Source organism: Gymnoscopelus braueri, assembly GCF_963280865.1.
Source record: "Gymnoscopelus braueri genome assembly, chromosome: 24".
NCBI lineage: Eukaryota > Metazoa > Chordata > Actinopteri > Myctophiformes > Myctophidae > Gymnoscopelus > Gymnoscopelus braueri.
The window spans coordinates 11404017-11411605 of NC_137626.1; the positions used below are offsets into that span (position 1 = coordinate 11404017).

The 7589-nt window shown below is 46.6% G+C and overlaps 1 pseudogene across 1 annotated transcript; it reads right to left on the reverse strand.

Annotated features, from left to right (window-relative positions):
• Window positions 1-3285: 3285 nt before the first annotated feature.
• On the reverse strand, window positions 3286-7361 carry LOC308080468 (lactosylceramide 1,3-N-acetyl-beta-D-glucosaminyltransferase A-like; annotated as a pseudogene). Its single transcript has 2 exons — window positions 6301-7361; window positions 3286-3333 (listed from the first exon to the last, which is right to left on the reverse strand). The product of its transcript is annotated as a lactosylceramide 1,3-N-acetyl-beta-D-glucosaminyltransferase A-like (transcript).
• Between the last annotated feature and the right edge of the window lie 228 nt (window positions 7362-7589).

Here is a 7589-nt window from a genome sequence, read left to right on the forward strand (position 1 = left end):
CTTAAAGAACCAATAGTAAAAAGTACTAAATGTTTGAAAATAGCCTAGGTATAAAATAAAGTGGTTAATGTATGTTTTATAATATAATAATTTATATCTGAAAAGTAACTAAAGTTTTCAAATAATTGTAGTGGAGTAAAAGTACAATATTTGCCTCTGAGATGTAGTGGAGTAGAAGTAAAAGTATTGGAAATTGGAAATACTCCATTAAAGTACAAATACCTCAAAATTGTGCTTAAGTACAGTACTTAAGTAAATGTACTTAGTTACTTTCCACCACTGCTCATTGTGAACTTGGAGGTCCATTCAGCTGTTCTTATCAATGATGAACTCCACTTTTTGTCATTTCCTAGACTAGACTAGACTAGACTAGACGAGAGAGAGAGAGAGAGAGAGAGAGAGAGAGAGAGAGAGAGCGAGCGAGAGCGCGGTGGTGGCCTGGCCGCCTGGCCAAGAACCAAGAACGTATACAGTAAATACAGACAGCACTTCCTGTCTGGGCAACATCAAGACTCCTCGTCTCCTCCTTAAATGTGAATGGAAGAGATCTTGGGTCTTTGGCAAAAATGGAGACATGTGTGTCATTGGTGCTTGGCAAAAAAAAGGGGAAAAAAAGAAAAGATAAAAGACAGGAGATAATAGGCCTGGCATAAAAACAGCGATGTGAGCCGACTGAGTAAGTGAAGAAAAGGACAGGGGGTGACAGTGAAAGATCATTGACTCAGAGCCTAAGAGGTGTCGCTGATTGGAAGCACCTGTTCTCTCCTCCTGCAGGATAATTACATAACGCAGAGAGAGAGAGAGAGAGAGAGAGAGAGAGATTTACTTTGCACTTCCATCCCACTGATGTTCATTCAATTAAGAGTGGCTGACATATTTATGACAGCTCTATGACAGCTTAATTCAACTACAGCACCAGGCTGTAAATATAAATGAAGCATGTCAAACATCAATCTCTCACACACACACACACACACACACACACACACACACACACACACACACACACACACACACACACACACACACACACACACACACACACACACACACACACACACACACACACAATATTATGGTCTATAGACAGCTAGAAAAAGACAGACAGACAGACATAGGTAAAGAAAGTCAGAGAATAAAAACAAGAGAGACAGAGTGAAAAGAGAAAGAGATACAGTGGGAGGCAGAAATAGAACCGTGGTTCTTTAAGTTGCGTCCGGGGACCCCCAGGGGTCATGGGGGTCCCCAGCAAAATGTGTTAATATAGCATCAAAATCTGTTTAACCACCTTAACCCCATATAGCCTACATCAGCTATTTGAAAATAGCTATATCTACAAGCTCACAATTAAAGGTAGGGTAAGTGATATTTTTTGGTTAAAACAAAAAGTATTTTGTTAAAAGGTTAAAATACTATATTCTGATAGTAATCATTGCTATAGAGTGTTTGTTCAGTAACAGATGTCTCCCTGTCTCTCCAGCTCTTTAATAAACAGAAAATACATTTTTCGGTAGGTGTCAAAATCTCAGCCAATCAGGAGAAAGTACCCATTTTTAAGCTTAATTTGTATAGTGTTCCAGTTAAAATTTTGTCTGCTCATTTCTTAGTGTCATCACTTCCAATTTCACTTGTTTAATCTATATCCTGATTGAGTTCTCTGTCCTGGTTGGATAAAATTGGAAATGAAACTACAAAAAAAAAAAAAAAAAACTACAAAATACATTTTCTGTTTTATAAAGAGCTGGAGAGACATGGAGACTCTTTATATGGACAGGACACTCTATAGTAACGAGCACTATCAGAACATAGACCCATTTTGCAATTATTTGAATAATTGCAAATCACTTACCCTACCTTTAATGCATACAAATCTGATTTTCCCAAACAATCTTAACAATCTGGCACAAAATATGCTCAGTTGGGCGTGCACACGCCAAATGCATATTAATGTGGGGTCCTTTGATATGAAAAAGTTTGACAACCACTGATATGGAATAACAGAAGAGAGAAAGAGACAGACTCACTTGCTTCGGCCATCATGGGTCCATGGCAGCAGCAGGATACCAAGGCCACCAGGAGAGCAAGGTTGAGGACAGGTCTCATGACCTCCTCTGCTTCCATCTAGCCCACTGTCTTGTCTGACGTCAGCACTGGCGTTTTTTGGAGGGGGTGGGGGGGGGGGGGGGGGGGGGGGGTGGCGTCCGTCGTTTCTAGTTTATAATCCGGGAAATGTCACTGATTCTTCACTCAAAGTTTCCTCAAATGGCAAAACATGCTGGATATTTGAATAGACCTGGCTGGTCTCCATTCATTCAGTCATAATGGTTTTCACTATTTGTGCACCATTTCCTCCGGACTCTCCTCTTATCTTGTCTCAATGTCTTGATGGAAATATTACAGTTCGTCGTTGTTTCTCCCTGTTAAAATTTACAGCGGAGGCAAAAAAAAAAAAAAATACACAAAGACAAATAAAATAAACATAGGCTATACACTATACAGCGATTGCTTCAGGACTATCTTCCACGAGAGAGAGAGAGAGAGGTGTTTAATTCATCTCCACAAGTGGGTCCCAGGTACAAAAAAAAGCAAACCAACAAAAAAAAAAACCTCAAGGAGATTAAAGAGAACAAGACAGCAGTGGTTTCTCGTCCTGACTCCTCAGATGCACGTTCTTCCCGTCGGGTATATTTCATGTATTCACCAGCCAGGGTCTGGGAGGGTGTCCACCTCTCAGCGCAGGCAGCAGGCAGCTCCATAGGGTTCCCCACTGAAGCAAACAGGTAGTTCCACCGACCTAAACCTATACCCCCATTCACCGCCTATCCTCCTCGGCTTGATCCGTGTCAATCCGATTGAATATTCGACTAGTCCATGTGGTGCCGTCAGCGTCGCCCCTCGACCTGACACTGACTGACATCCATCCGTACCTTTTCACCATGAAGGTCGCTGGAGTTTCAGCACCTCGGACAGCGGCACTCAGTATCAGCACCGCGGAGAGCGGCACTCAGTGTCAGCACCGCGGAGAGCGGAGCTCAGTGTCAGCACCGCGGAGAGCGGCGCTCAGTGTCAGCACCGCGGAGAGCGGCGCTCAGTGTCAGCACCGCGGAGAGCGGCGCTCAGTGTCAGCACCGCGGAGAGCGGCGCTCAAAGCAGCCGCGGCTTGGCCATGATAAGCAGGCAGCCTCTTCCAAGGAGGCAGAATGTGGCATAAGCGTGAAACTGTGAAGCGAACCGAAGGCTTCCACGTTGGTTTGTGTGTGTGTCTGCGTGTGTACGTGTGCGGAGTCAGACATCCATCCAAAAGACAGCAAGCCCAACAGGGGACTGATGCCACTGCGGGGAGAGAGAGGAGAGGAGAGGAGAGGAGAGGAGAGGAGAGGAGAGGAGAGGAGCGGAGCGCAGCTGCTGCTGCGGTGGGGGTGCGCGTGAGCCGTCCGTCCAAGGCAGCGCGCTGTGTGATTTGACAGACTTGAATTATGGCAGTGGATGTCCGATGGATCAGAACCGCCTCTGACACTGCAGGCATCAGAGAGAAAAGGAAGTACCGCTTGATTCCAAAAAGGTGTGGACTGCAGACTTGCAAAGAAAATAATCCCAATGGCACTCCGTCTTTGGTGAGAAAATATAGGATTTATTCTGAGCGACCAGGCATCAGGTTGCCTGGTGCACAACAATGCGCGGAGACCTCACTGGGGTGACCACCCCCCCGCCCCCCAAGCCAGTGGTGTAACTAAGTAAATATACTCAAGTACTGTACTTAGGTAAAGTTTTGGGGGAATTTTTATTTACTGGAGTATTTTACATTTTCAGTACTTTGACTTCTCCACTACATCTCATTATACTTTTACTCCACTACAATTATTTGAAAACTTTAGTTACTAGTTACTTTGAAGATTTTGATTATCATTACAAAACACACTAACCACTTCAGCCCTATATTCATTCCAGCCATTTTTTTAATAGCAGATCTACAAGCTCACAATGTGTCATGATGCGATGCATTGTGAGCTTGTAGATCGTCTATTTTCAAATAGCCGGGGTATAAAATAGGGCTGAAGTGGTTAATGTATGTTTTATAATATAATAATTTATATCTGCAAAGTAACTAGTAACTCAAGTTTTCAAATAATTGGAGTAAAAGTACAATATTTGCTTCTGAGATGTAGTGGAGTAGAAGTAAAAGTATTGGAAATTGATAATACTCAAGTAAAGTACAAATACCTCAAAAGTACTTAAGTACAGTACTTGAGTACATTTACTTAGTTGCTTTCCACCACTGCATAATGGGCATACATTGTAACAATTTAAAATTGCATGGTTGAGAACACATTTTGACAAGATTTTTCAAAAATAGCAGAACTACAAGCTCAGTGCAGCACGAAGTGATGATGTGCTATGAGCGAGCGCACACACACACACACACACACACACACACACACACACACACACACACACACACACACACACACACACACACACACACACACACACACACACACACACACACACACACACACACACACACACACACACACACACACACACACACACACACACACACACACACCTATCTTTATCAATTGTTTAGGGCAGTGGTCCCCACATGATTTTTGGGCGGGCCCCTGATGTCAGTAAAGAAATCGTCAATTAAAAAAATCCAATATGATTATGTTGGGGGGGTCAACCACTGGTTTAGGGGAGAGGATTAGTGTTCAAACTTAAAACTGCAGTTTGACTGTCTAAAATCTGGCTAAAGGCTGCAGAGAACAGCAGCAGTATATATTATAAAATATGCATCATACTGTATAATGTAAAATACAGTATGAAGCCACCCGCATGTGTGTCATTTTAGATTTGAGCTATAACCTCTAGTTTATACTTTGGCTATTACAAATTTACAATTTTACAATTGGTGCCTTGGGCTGGGTAGAGGCGGGCGGCATGTCGCCTGGTTCTTTTTGAAAATTCCGATTTTTCCAAAGTACAAGTCCAAAGTACCACCCAGCCCCGTACCCAGGATCAGGGTGCCCTGGACTGGGTAGAGGGGCGGCATGAGGCCCCTGCCGTGGTTCTTTTTGAAAGAAAAAAAAAATTGCGCTAAGTGTCCAGGACCCTCTGGGAGCACGGCCTCTGCCTTCCTGCCTCAAGGAATTTTCCCGCAGGTGCGTGGAGAGCCGACTGGGGGGTCCCCTCCACCCAGCCCCGTACCCAGGATCCCAAATTTTAGTACAAATACAGTACAGTACTTGAGTACATTTACTTAGTTACTTTCCACCACTGCATAATGGGCATACATTGTAACAATTTAAAATTGCATGGTTGCGAACCAAATTGAAACCCAGCCCCTCACCCATTATGTCCTGTGTAGATCATGCCCGCCCTATACCCTGTCTCCTATACGTTTGTAAATGCACATCATGCCAAATGCTTTGCCACTTCCAACAGGTCTTTTCTTAAGGCAGTGGCTCTCAAACCTTTTCATGTCAAGGACCCCCAAAATCATATGTATTTGGCAGTGGAACCCCATCTCACAATATTCTGTCCCAGGGACGTCCTGAGGCAAACGTTTGAGTTTTATATATACAAAGATTTACCACCAGCACACATTTTATTTTCTAAATTTTTATCCCACGATTTTGTAACCCCATTTTTTACACCCAGTGCCAATTGTCTATGTAATCCTGGGCACTACCTTCCCTCTGCCAACCTAGGGAGGCCAGGGCCGAGCTCATGCCTCCTTCAATGCATGAGAGCCAACTGACCTTCTTGTCACCTGACAGGGGAGAGTTTCCCTGGTTGGACGTAGCGCGTGGAAGGAACACGTTATTCCAACCAGTTCCCTTCCCCTCCATCAGGCGCCCCGGCTGGCCAGGGGGAGGCAGTATAGTGACCAGGATTACTGCATGTTTTTGTGAGGGTACCTACCCTAGGAGACACGGGGAGAACATGCAAACTCCACACAGAAAGGCCCTTTCGCCAACCCCACCTAGGGTATGGGCACTGATGACGCGGAGGAGAGAACACACCCCCAGCGCCCACAGCGTCCCCTGCGGGAATCGAACCCAGGACCTTCTAGCTGTGAGGCGACAGCACTACCGACTGTGCCACCGTGCCCCCTCACCAGCACACATTTTGACAAGATTTTTCTAAAATAGCAGAACTACAAACTCAGTGCGGCACGAAGTGATGACGTGCTATGAGCACGCACACGCGCACACACACACACACACACACGCACACACACGCAAAGGCACAAAGCCTACACAAAGGCTGCCCTACAGGGGAAGGTGTTATGCTCACCTGTGTAAGCCCTGTTGGGCTTACACAGGAAAGCCATTTGCACCATGTGCAGTCTGTCTTGGAGGCGTTCTGCTGGACCTGCGGGTCCGTCGCCGCCTTCCAGAGGTCATACATGTCCTGGCCGTGATGACCGTGCGAGTTCATCATCTGCCTGTAAATGCACGGGTGGTAAGGCGCCTTGAACCCCACTGTAAAGAAGTCGTGATGCTGTGGCGTGACGCCCACGATGTTGGCACAGATACCCATGACCACGTCGTCTATGTGCATGGAGGCGTTAAGGCTCAGAGTGGCTTGGTAGATCTTCTCCACTACGTCCCTGGAAACCACGTACCCAGACCCTGCCGTGTAGTCGGGGAAGGTCGACCACGGGTACATTTCGTAGGTCAAGTAATACTTGCTGTTCCTGTCTCGGATGGCCCCGCCCCGCGTATCACATGGCCGAGCCACAGGTCGGTGACGTTCCTCTGGGCCGCGTCCTGCAGGTGGTCCACCAGATTAGGAGTGTGGACCAGAGTGTCGTCGTCGGCCGTCATGACGAAGCTCGCATGGGCGCACCGTTGGCGTGCCCAGCGGAATTGCATGATAACCTTCAGGGTGAGGTTTCGGAACGAGTCCGTGAAATCCTGCTGGATCAGGTCCCCGTGGAGGCGGTCCTCGCGCTCCAGATCCTCCTGGACCCTGCCGTTGCTCGGCGCTCCCAAGGCGAACAGAACCTTGACCGTGACTCCCTTGGAGCGCCGAATGTACGTCTCGTTGCCCCAGGTGGACCTGATGGCGTCCCGCCGGTCTGCGTGTGCGGGGGCGCTTTTGATGAAAAGGAGAAGATGGACGTCTTATCCGGAACACTTGTCTGGGTGGTCCAGCAGGTACGTGAAGTTAGTGAACCGCTCAGCCTCCTGGGGTGTGACGGTGAAGGCCTTTTTGAGGACGTCCCGATCAACATGGTCTTTAAAAACAGGGATTGTCGGACTATCAGCCGGATCATCGCCATCGTATTTCAAAACAGGGACCTCCGGATTATCAGCCAAAGCCAACCAAATCAAACCCAACAGCATCGCCATGGCGATCAGCAGCGCACAGCTGCTGATCGCATGGCGCTTGCTTTTAAACAAAAACATACTGTAATCTCACCTCTGGTCTTCTCAGTGGAGATGCTATGTGTCTGACTGTCTGTGCGTTAGGCGGATAAATGAATGGCTCTCTCACCTTTATAGGCCAAGCGTGTGATGTCACTCATCTATGATGTCAGTAGACAACATATGACTCCAAATTTGGGCAAGGTTATGTGT